At 38.8% G+C, this 14,833-nt stretch overlaps 1 protein-coding gene across 2 annotated transcripts in view; it reads right to left on the minus strand.

Moving 5' to 3' along the window:
* The window catches only part of CYP7B1 (cytochrome P450 family 7 subfamily B member 1), a 125,329-nt gene that overhangs the window by 22,876 nt on the left and 87,620 nt on the right, over nucleotides 1-14,833 (minus strand). The gene's annotated exons all lie outside the window — the stretch shown is intronic.

The following is a 14,833-nucleotide window of genomic DNA, read 5'->3' on the forward strand; positions in this document are numbered from 1 at the left end:
TCTTTAAAATGAAAAAAGGGTTCCCACACTGTCCTACTCCTGACTGCAAGTAAATATCTTTCCTTCATGCTGGTCTTTAGTTGCTTGAATCTGATTTACAACAAAGAAACATAAAGCGTGCTTGTTCTGGAAGGGATTAAAACAAATATTCACGAACAACTCTGCTGCTACATCCCATCTGTGAAGGTGACTTATACTACATGCAGAACAACTCATTCTGATTAAACACAAGATATTTACTAGCTTGGATCTAATCAAAGATCAAGGGATCACAAGCTTTACTACTATCATACACAGCATGGATTTTTATGTAGCTGGATTAACCCTATCATAGTCACATTCCCCCTTGAACTGCTGTAACACAAACAAAAAAAACCAAAAAAAACCCCAAAACCATAGTATGTTGTATTTACTTTTAATTTTACTTTCATAATTAAAACTTTTTGAGCAGGAAAATACAAGCCAGAGATTTGCTCACTTACTTAAAAAAAGTTATAAATTTAATTCACAGATAAACAGATGTGGCTAAACCAAGCTGCATATTTTGATCTCTTTTTGTTTAACTGATTACTAACTTTAAAATTAAGTTTCCAAGAACATCCGTTTGTCCTCTGATAAAACAGTACATCTTCTTGTCCAACAGACTCACAGCCAACAGTTTGCTGTGCCTTTTTCATTTCCTTAAGTTTTGTGGCTTTGGCATTTTGTTTGCTTGTTTTGTAATGTGTTTTTTATATTGAGAAGGTGGAGCCCCTCTTTCTTCAATACCTCCCAGAAACCACAGCATTAATCATCCTTTAATGGTCAAATAACAACATTATTTACTCAAGTGGCCGAGAAAACTTAGTAATGTTTAATTGTGTATTAAGTGAATAAAAGCAAAGAACTAATCTGAGATTACACGAGAGGGATCACTAGCCCTGGAAGCATAGCAGCCAACTTGATACCCTCAATTATCCCTTCCAAGCCCGTAAAGAATCTGGATGATTTACCCATTTTTTCCCCCTCCAGACTATTCAGTCCCAAGAGTGTCCGCCTTTCACTTCCCTGGCTGGACACTATGTCCTGTAAGTAGCATCCTGACAAATATTTAGATAGGCTTTTTGTCATCTTCTAATTGAATGCATCTAATTTCACCCTCCATGTTCTGTCATTCGGTCAGAAGCTGTATTCTTCACAAGCTCTCCGCCGGGTAAAAGGAAGGCAGCTCAGAAATCCAGGGGAAAATTAACTTAATGCTCCAAGTCTTCGGGATCACATCAGGGAGACATTCTGCTATTGCAAAGACGTGAGGGTCATCGTTCACTTCAGACATGTTTAGCTCAGCAGCAATAAGCTTAACACTGTTAAACACTGTGTCAAGGCTATGTGGCTTTCAGAGGAAAATATAACACCAGTTCAACTTACGACCCACAGCAGACTGATAACAGAAATGTGTCTTCATTTCTAGCTTTCTGTCTCTTTGGAAGATGGAGGTCATCTCCACGACTTATCGATGTCTGCTAACACACGGTGAAGAAAAGAGCGGCCGCCTGTATTTTAGTGCCTCCCCAAATCCAGGGCTTCTCTGCACAGGCTTTCCAGCAGAGCAGCCCAGCCAACCCCATTTCCTGAGGGATGATCACCTGCATCCCGGCTATCTCCAGAAGTCTTCATCAACTTCGGATGCTAAACGAAGCCATTAACAAAGCCCACAGAAACTTTTAGTGCTTAATTAATTTGCTCATGAACTTTAACTCTGGACTCACACTTCACAGAAGTTGTAAAATTTGATAATTAGGGAAAATATTACAAGCATTAAAGTTATATTTTACTCATGACAAATATATTGTTGTACCAAATGCAAAATATAGCTAAGAAATATAAAAGAACTATTAAGAGCTATGAAGTGTTTTTATGGAAATTTAAGACTGCAACTTTTTTAATTTAAGCATTCAGAATGTCTTACAGATTACATTTTATTCAGGTCAAGTATAACTGCTTAAATTCTAATTTGCTTAACAAACCTCACGATATTCCCGGGTCTTTTCACTCCACATATTGGGCTGGTTTTGCTTATATAGAGGAGTATCTTTACTTGTCTGAGGAGCCTCTGTGAAGTCGGTAAGACTTAACGAACAAATTTCTCACATATGTGAGTGAATTTTACAAATAAAGCATCAGCAACATGTCCAATGCAATCTATAAGTAGACAGATCAGTTACAAAGTGGAGGGAGAGCAACACAGTTGTATCATCCATCATTGTTAAATGGATAATTTCAAATGGCATTATGCAAAAATCAGCTGGCTACAAATACAGCCCATAAATAGAACGAACAGATTTTGATAACTGTAATTTTTCTTTGCTTTCACAGAGAAAAGATACTTTCTTGTTAGCAAGTAATAGAGTTGCAATGTCTACTTCACCAAAAAAAAGCAAAGTTTTGGAGTTTGTTTACAGTTTCCTTAAGGGAATATTTTTCAGCTCACCTAAAACACAGAAGGCACTGACCCAGGTGTGATTATTTAGCTACTGAGGTAAGGCAATACTAAAAAATGTGGATTATGTATCTGTGTCTCACTTATGCTAAGCAGCAGTGATGCAATAAAGCAGGAGAAAAATGGGCTTTTACATATATATTTTGGAAAATATTGAATTAAAAATAATTATAAAATTCAATGTCTCTAAACATTATGTTTTTGTGTTTTTAAGTAGTGAAAGAATTATTTTGGAAACCTCAGTAAGGTCATTCGTAAAGGTCTCTGAACATTACTTTTTTTTTTCTTTCTTTTTTTTTTTTTTAATAAAGAAAATACCCTAAAGATTCACAAGCAAACAGACTTTGCCAACATGATTTCTCATAGAAATATTATTGCTTTATAAAAGCACACAAGACTATTCTTTTCTTGGTTACACCATTTCAACATCACTGCAGTGTGAGGCATTAGACCCGTGTAAATGAGAGGAGAATCTTTCTCATCTCACTGGTTATTTGTATTCCAAAGGAGCAGATGCCTTTCAAATTATGCAAAAACCCACAGCGCATCTTGTACTATAGCAGATGAACAGGTTAATTTTTCTTTTTGCACATAATAAATCATAAGTGCTTTAACACCCATAGTCGCATTTCATGAACATAAACCTTCTGTTTAATAATGTCTGTTTACAACTAGAATCAGACATACAGTAATCTCTTGCCTGGGATAAACATTAATCCAGATCTGTCTAGAAAAATTATACAATTCATTACCATAAGTAATCTCTATTGTGCCCCATGCTTAACCTTCATCTTTTTTTCCTGTCCTATAATCTTGCAAATCCACTGGTGGTGTATGATTGGCATCTGGTGTTAAAGCAGCCTTCACTGCACACAGCACAGCTGAAGAAGCCCGACACGAACACGTCACTCTGCAGGGTAACGCCGGTTCAGCTGACCGCTTTTCACAACAACTTTCACCAAAGGCAGAAAAAAACCCCACAAGCCGGGGAGAAAAAGGTCTGACAATATCTTTTGCTGCAGAGGGATCATTTTCACTTTCCAAACCATGGTTACCATCCCCAAAATCTAAAGGTAGTGCTCTGATTTTTCTATAGTATCTTCGGACAAACCATCATAATACCATGTCCAAGCTGGAACACACCATGTCAGGGGACTTTAAGGAATGGAAATGGATTGGTACAGAGTAGAACAAAAGCTATTATGAACATGTCAAAGCAGTTAGAGATTATTCACAGGCTCGATCACAATATTTAAGCAACAAGACATGACAGACAGTGTCTTTCCAGGGGCTTATGAACACTCTAACTGTGAGGAAAAGAATGAGGCCAAAGGCTTCAACCCCAAGAAAGGTAATCCCCAGAAATGTGGTGTCTGGAATGTCTTCTTGTATTATGAGAGAGAGAACACAGGAAACTTAGGACAGGAGGAAGCTAGTGAGTCTATCTTTCTATTTTTTTTTTAATTTAGCAGTTACAGTTTTGCCCTAGACCTACTTATAGGTGTTCTACTTCTATGAGGATAGAAAATAAAATTTTCTTTCAAATACTTGGCCACAATGCAATTTTTGACATTTATAAAATTACGCGTCTTAAATCCTCACCCAACTCGGATTGCCTGGAACTCTAAATCTTCCAGGTTGAATACATGCAGTATGAAAAAGCATTCCCTGCAGAACAAGCCAGATGAGAGTTTTAGCAATATACAAGGATCTTTTACCCTTGAATTCTCAGCTTACATACTTCCTGTGGAGGTAAAGACATTGCTCCTATCTGATTGCTGTTTTCAGGTTTGTGGGGAGTAAATGGATGCATCATCTTGAGAGAGACATGGATTGACTCGATGAAGAACTGAGAGTCCTGGACAGAAAAAAACTCACTCTGCCACTGCCTATACTCATGCCTAGGTAAAGTGGTTTCATACTGCAGTATTGATAACCATCTCTTTTCCATTAGGATAAAAATAATTTGTAAAATAAAAGGACAAAACTCAGAAAAAAGTAGCAAATACACTTTTGAGCACACCAAGGAGAGAAGTTTATCTGCACTCCCAAAAAGAGCAGTACAGCAAAACAGACTCTAGTGGTAATGTGAGACAAACTGGGAGAAATGCTGACAAAAGCAAATCAACCAACCAGTGAATTTTTACTGCGATTTTTTTTCCCCAGAAAAATGCAATCCTTTTGCTGAAAGTTTTTCATGTCAAAAATTTCTGCGATTTTAATAAAAATACATTTTTTCTCCTTTAAAACCATACAAGATTTAGTTGCTAAGATCTGTAACTGTAATCCATTCACTACAGGAGCATCTTCTTTTCTCTCTCTTCCAGTAATTTCATTTAGGTAATCCCCAAATATTCAAAAAACACCAAGACTCAATAACTCATTCAATAACTCCGAAATATCTCTAAGAGACTCTCTAAGAAATCTTATTCCTTTGCAGTTTAGGCTAAATTACATCAAGAATTGTAGGCTGACACTGTACATAGCAATTCTTCACACTGAACACTGTGTTGAAGGACATATCTATAAATTCTACCTCTATTTGTAGTTACCAGTTGGGACATTGCCTAAAAAGCCAAAAGGCAAGAAAATGCCCATTTTTTTTCCCATTGTGGGAAAGTAATCCAAACGGTTTTAAAATGGAAACCCAGTAACAAAGAGCTTGTGGCTCAGGCTTTATCAGAGGCTGAAAATTCTGAGAAATTTTACATTACCAAATGTAATGTAAAGTTTCGTAACAGCCAGGATAGGAGTCATGGTGAAGACAAGATCTGGCCAATGCAACAATAATTCATCAGTATTAAAAATTAATACACCCTTAATGGTCATAGCCTTCCTTTTTTAATTCCACTTTGGTTCTGTTCTGGGTGAAGGCTGTGAGAGCGCCACGTCTACTCAACACTTTCCCTGACCAAGCCCAAGGTTATTCTATTACATTTTACACTTGAGGTTATTTGTCCAGCCCAGCACTTTTCCTTTCTTAATTCAGTTTTAATCAAAGAAAAATGGGCTAGGCAGAGATGATGAGAGGTTACTTATTTCATACCTGGTACTCCAGGTAGGGTGCTGTGTACTGATATCTTACTTATATTTTTCTATGCCCTTCTTGAAGATATCAGCAACAGAGCCTCTCCAGTTTCCACAAGCAATCTGTTTCTCCTCACATCTAACCTTCATCATCATGTTGTACCTCAAGTCCACTACTTCTCACTCTGTCTGCAAAGGATAAGAGAATAAATTATTCCCTCCACTTCTGCAGGAACACTTCATGCATTTAAAGGTACTAATTATGTTCTCATTTAGTCTTCTTCAGGTTAAACAACCTCGGTTTCTTTCAGTATACTGTTTGCTAGACCTCTACATACTTGTTACTTCTTTCTTGATTTTCTAACATTAGCCCACACCTTTCTCTATGGCAGTGTCCTGTACTGAGCACAGCAGTGCAATTACCTATTCCATCTCAAGGGTGACACCCTCTGCTTCCCAGCACAATCTCAGCTTTCTGTGCAAAATCACCACCGTGTTGATAAAAATCCAACTTGGGAACCCTTACAGCCCTCAGCATTTTCCCAGAGAAAAGATTGTGCTCCCATCCAGATGCTGTTGATTAGTCCTCTGTGTTTTCCAGTTCACCATTTGGAATGCTAATCCCTCCTTTGCAGGCTTGCAGACACTCCTCTTTAGGTATTATCCACAAACATAAACACCTTTTTTTCCCCTCATATTCATTTGAGAAGGATGGGATCAGAAGATGAAGTCCACCTGTATTTCCTTTTACTCCTATTAGAAACGTATTTATGCTGCATATTAACTGACTTTACCAAAGGGAACTCAATGACTTTTGTCTGATATCTCTTTCTTAATTCATTTCTGCACTTCAATATACTGCTTTGCTGCAACACATGTTAAAACTGTATGCAGTAAGTAGCTCATAGTAGGAAATCATATTAACCGTCTGGCCTGGAAGTGACAAGTGAAGTGTGGATAAGAATGTCAGCACTCCCCACAGAAATATATTCAAACAGGCAGAAATCATTCCTTACGTAATAAAGAGCAAACAAATAAATTCAGGAAATCTCAGAAACAGTGGTGGGACATTATCACATTTTAAAAACCCTGGTAACAAGGAAGGAGAGAAGAATGCTAGATGGAAAAATATTGCTGCTTCTGTATGCAGCAACAGTGTTTTCTTTGAGAATGTAGTATATAATTTCAGAAGTAAAAAAATAAATACTGTAAAAATCAAGTGTTGTTTTCTATAAAACCGTATGTTAAATGATGCAGGGTGATCATTAGAACAAAAAGGGTGATAAAAATAGACCTTTATTAAATGTGACTGAGCCATCCAGAAGTTTGGAATACTGGTTAACCAGACATCTCTATAATCATCAGAGAGAAAAGGAGCTTTTTGGAAGTATTGATCTTTATTAATGATACAGATAAATTAGAATTGCTCATCTAGGTAGCCAAGATGATGGTTCCCCTAAATTTTCCTTAATTCTGTCTTGTCTTTTCTCATATTTGTTTTTTAGCGCCAGTTTTCCTGACCCACTCATATGAAAAGGTTTTTCTCCTGCCCCTGATTCCTCAGCATACTTCCACCCTGGCTGTCCATCCCTCTTGGGATTCCTCCACAGACCTGCCACGACCATTCAGCCCCTTCCCCATCCACTGTTAAATTTCTTCTCAACCAAACTCCTGTTCAGATCTGGGAAGCCTCTGCTCTCATCTCTTGCAATATGCTCTTAGCCTAGGTATTGTCCACCTGCTTTCACTTCCAGTTCATCCTCGGTCAAACCCCTTCTTGAATCCTGACCACCACTGTCACCACTGTGAACCACACACACACTGCACTGGCATAGAGAGGGAGTTCGGCTGTTGGTGAGTCTTGTCCAGTTTCCCCACTGTGCTCTCCTGTTTTCCCACACCCATCTGTTGTCTCCTGTCTTAGGCAGAGACAGGACAGCCTTTCTACAGTGCATGTCTGCATTGCTCACTGCAAAACTGATCCTCAGTTGTGAGATCAACTAGTACCAAAAAAATCACTTCCTCTCTCCATCTCCCCTTTCAGGGAGTATTAGCCATTTTTGAGAAGCAAATACAATTCACTCAGGATACATGTGTGTGTGTACACATGTGTTTATCAATTATGTGTATATATCAATCAGATTATGTGTATCAATACAGATTATGTGTATATAAGCATACCTATTTCGATATGCATACCCATATGCATTTATGCAAACAAAGATCACATCATAGGAAAAACTGAATGGTGCCACAATTTCTTTTTTTTGTAGCAGTAACACAAACAGTTTTATTATAGTATTTTGGGTTTAGCAGTAAGCTTCTGATGTTATAGCCATGGTGGCATTGTGAGTATCAGTACCACCCTTTTGACCTGAGTGCATTATATACCACTACAGATCAGCAACAGACCGCTGTAGAAACTGCTCCAACCCTCACTCTGTCTACCATGCACAGAATTTTCAAATCCCACCAACCCACTCCTGATTTATTGAGGTAATTAACTAGAACACAGAGCCACTTACTCTGTCTAAAAATCTCCATGTGCATAGCTTTAGAAGAAGAAAAGATTTTGCATTTTATCTTTTTAAAAAAAGATGCAATACAGCTAAGAAGATTTTTAATTAACAATTTCATGACTCCCACAGTTATGGCCATGCATTCCCCAAGTGGAAGCACAGAAGCACATGGCGATCTGCAAGCAATTTGCCTTCTCTTCCCCAGGAGCTTCAGATGTCAGACATCTCACAAACTGTATTACAGAATTAACAGTCAGGACATATTTTGCTCAAAAATGTATTGAAAAATTCCAAAGTATAGTCTCAACAGTTGGATAAACACAAAAAAAAAAACCCCAGGTACCTTATTTAGTTCACTTATTTGCAAATAAGCTCAAAGTTAATATAATGAGAGAAGGTAACTAATCCTGCCAGTAAGGCATATATCACAGGAAAACATTACTTGAATACTGTACTTCAGTGAATGTTTCAAAAGCTTTAAAGTCTGTAAGATGAACGCAGTATAAGTACGTCTTCTTTTCTTTCAAAAATTATTCAATTATTCTTATTTTCTTTCCAGATATTTATTTTCCCTCTTTTCCTTCCAGTGCTAGAAGTCTACTGCACATGTTAAGAGAAACAGTCTTGTAACAGGATTCCCCACAAACATTCATTTGCTCCTGCTTCATCTCCTTCTGTCAGCAGCCTAGACTAACATCTCAGTTTCTCCATCTGAACTGATTTTACTTCTCTCAGCAGAAACTGCAGGTGATCAGAAAGCATGCTGCAATCTGCACTCTTTGGCTTTTCACTAGCTGCAACAAGTCTCTCCTCTTTCCCCCCCTCCTAGATGTGCTTCTGCATTCTTTACTCTTCTTCCAAAACTTCTTTTCCATTTCACTTGAACCCCTCCCTCCTCCTCTCACCCTGAGCTCTGCTCTGCTCTGCCTCTGCATTCAAGAGCATATGGGTCTTTTTCAAATCAGACTTTCTTATAGTTCACATTGGGTAAGACCTCTCCCTGCCTTAACAAGCTGCCACAATTAGGGAGCCACAAATCCAATTACTTGCAAATGTAATTTCCTAGGTCTGTGCAGTGATACTTTTCATATAATCGTACGTATGAGCAGCACCTTTCTATAATTCATATTATGCACTACGAAACAGCAATCTGATGGACTCTTGGGTCTGAAGTGAGTGGATATGAAAAGTGCAGTCTTTTACTAAGCAATCATGGGTAGCACTAGGCTGAAACTAGATCTCTCATTATGAGGGGAATTCTGAAGTATCTTATAACATTTTTATTTTTAAATTAAAAAAAAAAAAAAAAGTAGCCCTTAAATATATTTCCCACAAAACAGCTGCTCCTCAATTTTATTTAGCAAATATCAAAATGAAGCCAGTCACAGCCTTCTCAGCTTGCCCACAGCTTTCCCTAGGATGCTGAAAGGACTTAACAACAGGGATGATGGTGCCCTGTCCTCCTCGGGTGGATTTGCAGAGCAGCCTGCAGCCACCCTCAGCCACACAGACTCTGCGAGTGTGGGTTGTGTGTCTCACAGGCAATCTCTGCCCGACCTCCCCCTGGGGTGCTCTCATCTGCTTTTCCCTCTCCTGAGCCTAAAACTCTGCTAAGCCCATAACAGATTTAATATGTATTAATTTAGGAGCATCAGTGCATTGCCTGAAAACAATGGTTTGACGCTTGGAAAATATATTCCTTTAATTGGTCTGTGGCTGCCCTTCTTAAATATTTATGTAAACTCTATCGTGTTCAAGGGCATAAGGGTTAAACCTAAATGAAGCTTCTGGCCTTGTATTTGTGTGAGTTCTCTCAAATGTAATTCTTATCGGTTTTAGGCAAACTAACTAATTCCAGTTTTAGGTAAATCAAGAATACATTTTCATTCTGCAGTCACAGAAAGTAAGATACTACTAACTGAAGATCATAAGACGGAACAGTAACTGGGACATTGTGGGTCTCAACATGTTTTAAATCCCTCTGCTATGAAAAACGGAGTAGAAAACAAACAAAATTCTCAATGTTTTAAATTAAAGTGAACAAATATCAACTTGGGGACTGGAATCAGAGACATTAGAATTTCAAGTGAATATTTGTTTCATTTTTTCCTCATTTGTTTCCTGCACAAAATAATATTTAGGTTGTAAAGGATCATCTTTCTGAAGGATCCAAGATGGGGACATGGTTTAGTGGTGGACTTGTCAGTGCTAGGGCAATGGTTGGACTTGATCTTAAAGGTCTTTTCCAACCTAAATGACTCCATTATTCTATGAAATTACTCAATAGGATGGTATCTGGTTTTGAAAAAAAGAAAACAAAAGAATAATATATTTTCATATGTACCCAAGTGTCACTTCTACACATGTATTTCCAGGGACTGGGACTCAACCACTTTCCTGGGCAGCCTGTTCCAATGCTTGACTACCCTTTTGATGAAGAAATTTTCCTGACATCCAATCTATACCTCCTCATGTGCAACTTGAGGTCATTTCTTCTTGTCCTATGTATTGTTACCCAGGAGAATAGACTGACCCAGTTTCAGGCAGGTCTAGAGTGATTAGGTCACTCCTGAGCCTCCTTTTCTCCAGGTTAAACCACCTCAGCTCCTTCAGCCACTCCTCACTGGACTTGTGCTCCAGAGTCTTCACCAGCTTCCTTGCCCTTCTCTGGACATGCTCCAGTGCCTCCATGTCTTTCCTGTAATACAAGAGCCCAAAACTCAGCCAACCCATGACGAAAAAAGGTGAACACCAGGGTTGGAACCAGGTATTGATCTGCTGGCTCTTCCTACTTTTCCCCCATCATTTCCTGCAAATAGAGGAGAACACTACTTGCGCAACCAGTCCTTTAGCCAGTCATCCCAAGCCCTGAGGTCTCTTTTGACTGCCCTCAGACTTCTTGTTGGGACTTTCAGACTGTCACCTGAAAAATTAATAATGGATTATATTCTGAAGGCCATAACAGGGTGGGAAGGTTTCTCTTCACATCTTTAAGCTGGATCCTTGGAGGCAGCACACTTCCCAAATAGATGTGTCCAGTCTGCATATTCGGCCTTCTGTTCCCGTCAGAAGAGAGTTTCCTGTGACAATGACCTGTCTTCTTTCTTTCTGGAAGTGGTTTTGACAGAGGGTGTGGTTTTAACTTAATCCTGGTGACACCTCCATGCTAGATGAACCCTTGCCCTCACTGTTGTTCAGTTACACTCACAGAGCCTCACCCTTGTTTCTCTGGGCACCTGGGGAGGCAGAGCAATCACACAGGTGATGCTCCTGCTGCATGTGGCAGGAATTTATCCCCATTGCTCCCTATCCTGTAAGTCACTGTGTTTAGTACAGTCAGTGTGTTCAGAGAGGACAGGCAATCCTCCATATCCCATGGGCTGTTGTCTGCCGGGTCTGTCTCAGGGAAGACAGGATGAGATTCCAGTAGTCTGTCCCTCTGTCTGTCTATCATACTCCCTGATGCTCCTCAACCTGCTCACCCTCATCTCATTCTGATTTGAAAATTAGAAATTTTATTAATGAAGTATTCAATATTTTTCAACCAGCTACTTCAACAGGGTACCATTACAACTGTTTTGGAGCCCCACATAATCAAATGCTGATTCCCAAACAGTAGATGAGGCAGCTGTCTATACATGGGATACAAAATCCACAGAAGTGTCAAAACTTCATGAAATCTTAAAAGTTTAAAACATTTCTGTTGAAGAGAAGCTTTACAGCTTCTAACAAAAAGATTGTGGATACAGACAAAGAAGGAGACTAAGATTTAGAACACCTCATCCATGTTAATCCATGGATGCTAGTTCAGGACTACAGACTGGGGACTCAACCAATCATCATTCCCCTTGCTGAAAAGGTTTCAAGACTGGCTGCACAGCACTCATCTAGCACAGGAGGCTGTAGGTGTGGGTGTTTTGAGTACATTCAAGGATGGATTCTCATGTGTCTTGCTATGTGACCTAGGAACCAGACCATTAGCACCCTGACTGGTGTCATATGACTGGTGCCAAATAGAAAAAACAGCGTGGATTTGTTCCTAGGAAGGACCTCAATACTGCTAGCCAGAAGACAGCTGGATCTGTAAGAAACCTGAAAATCTTCCAGCTCAGGTTGCCAGTAAAGCTGATATGAGATGCTGGGTCTTGTGGATGCCCTGGACATCAAACTCTGCTGGGATGTGCCATCTCTGACAGATCATAGATGCAGCATGCAATCTTATTTCCATCTGTATGCGTGAATCCCAAAACATGCATCCCCATTGTCCCAGGGTTTAAATATTTGCAATTTTGTCAGATTCTTCAATTTTTGTTTGTTCTGACTGAAAGTTATTGCATCTTACAAGTACAATGTAAAAACTTCCTTTATTCCAAAGGATAAGTGGGTATCAACAGCATCATAAACTGCTGGAGAAATATGGCCTCATTGAAGTCAATACTAAACTGAATATTCAGACTGACGGTGGAAAGATTTCATACCCTGTGCTGCACCAAGAAGTCAGACATAGGATGAATCCTGAATTTCACAATCTACATGCTATCTCATTGCTCATAAACAACTGGTGACACCATAGGGATGATGAAGAGTGCATCAAAGGCGTGCTCAAAGGGTGCATTGACCATGCTGAATTTTGTTTTGAGGGTAGGCAGAAATCCTAAGTAGTAAGTTTGCCTAGCTATAGCTCTACTCTGGTTATAAACTTGAGTTCTCCATCACCAATAGCTGTATTTTGTACCTTTGCTATTTTTCAATTATGAAAAAAATCACAAGAAAATGAAAATTAGAAACAAAAGGTTACCAGTAAAAGATTTTAACATTTCAATTCCAATATTTGCACCATTCTGATACAATGTAGCCTTCTGTTAATGATGCATCTGTCATTTTATTGACACCCTTAAACAGCTTTATTCTCTTTTCTAATTAAGAGACAAAGCTGATTATGTCAATCTATGAACTGGCATCTGAGGGCTTTTGTTAAAATCTAAGAAGCAATGAATATGACTATTGTTATGCTAAAACAAAAAACTTGGGAATTTTTACTGGAAAACCCAAGATAGCATAATATATAATGGCTAAATTAGAACAGATTCTTCCTATTCATGCAGACGCACATGTGATTGTATTATATAATTAAATGAAGATACTGTGTGAAAAATTAATTCCCAGTAATAGAAAACATAAAGCAACAGTGATACATAATATGCCTGACTAAAATATGTGAGGAGAAATCATCAGATCATAAAATACCAAACAAATAAATGACAGACTAAGCTATCAATCCTCAAGGCAAATTAAGTTATTAAATAATCCAAAATGCTTGCATGTGAGGACATGATTTCAGCTCCATCCTGTTTCTAAATCAGAGATACCTACTCAGTAGGCTCCTTTAAGACAATACTGTGGATGGGATGAAATGCTTATCATTGTAGGTAGGTCTTTGTGTTTGGATTGCCACAGGTAAGACTGGAACAATCTCCCACACACCAGCATGAATTGTCAATCTGTCCTACCTAAAAAGGCCAGGGAGAAGACAGCAACAGGGAAATTCCACAGAGTCAGATGATCTTCACTATTTTGGGATGTTAGCAGTTTTCAGACTCAAAGATAACACAAAACAATTTTCCCCTCAGTTTTGATCAAAGGCAGCAGACAGAGGTTCTGTGTCACTTCTGGCAGCACTAAGTCTTCAAGATCACTACTGGTGCTGAGCTCCTGGTAGGAAAGCACTGAATCCTTTCCAAGGAACTCAACTGATTCTGTGTTTGCAGTTCCTGCTGATGGTACTGGGAGTCCTCAGGACAGAGCTTAAAGTACTGCAGTCTGACATAGCTCTCCTGGCATCAACTGAGCTAAAAGAATTTGCACCCTGAAGATTTAAGTCTTCAGCTGCTGACTGTGTCAACCAGTGTTGACATACATCCAACCAACACATAGATCTTTCCTCTTTTTCTTTAAAAATTTCTGCTCCAAATTATCAGGAAAAGCCAAGACATTATAAGCTATTGTATCAACAGCATTTAATTTAGTTATAGCTTCTGTGCCTCTGTCACATGCACACCACACCTCTGGTTGCAAACTACCATTCTTCTACCATTTGCTTGTGAAGGGATCACATACTTTTGTTTCAGATAATCTACAGGCAGCGAGTGGAATGTCTGTGACCTTCTACTTTAACCTTCGTGGAGGTTTAGGACACGAGGGAAGGTAGCTCCTCACACTTTTGCTAAAGTAGATCTGCAAGTATAAACTATAACTTTTGCACTGTATATGTGCAGGTTAAGAATATGTCTCTGGATAACTTATGGAGATGTCCACTACTTATAAGACCAATGGTCTTGCTCAGTACTTTAAAACATCACTCTACATCTGTTGCACATCATGAAATACCCAGCTGACTGAAGACAAAATTTTGGGAATGCTTTTAAGGAATTATTAAAATGGATAATAATTTTTCCTCTGCTGCAGGATCTCCTCTAACAGTCCACTCAATAACCTGCTGTGACTAATCAGTTTGGTAAATTTCCATTTTGACTACCCACAAAGTAAGTAAGCCTGGGCTTAGTGAGAGAAAGAGAAGATTTCAGCCCTTTGGCTTGAAAAAGGCCTTCTTTTAAGAATGTCATGGTCTTCTTTTAAGCCACAAACATTTTTCTCACACTGAAGTAGCAAGATTGAGATATTTACATAAGAGTTTGGAAACAAATTACACTCTTAACTGCAGCTTCCATCACGTATAGGATCATTCAGAGGTGACTGACAGCATCAAATCATCCCAGTAGAGAATGCAAATACCTGGAGTTAGGATTAT

This window comes from Sturnus vulgaris, chromosome 1 (assembly GCF_052056855.1).
Source record: "Sturnus vulgaris isolate bStuVul1 chromosome 1, bStuVul1.hap1, whole genome shotgun sequence".
In the NCBI taxonomy this organism is placed as follows: Eukaryota; Metazoa; Chordata; class Aves; order Passeriformes; family Sturnidae; genus Sturnus; species Sturnus vulgaris.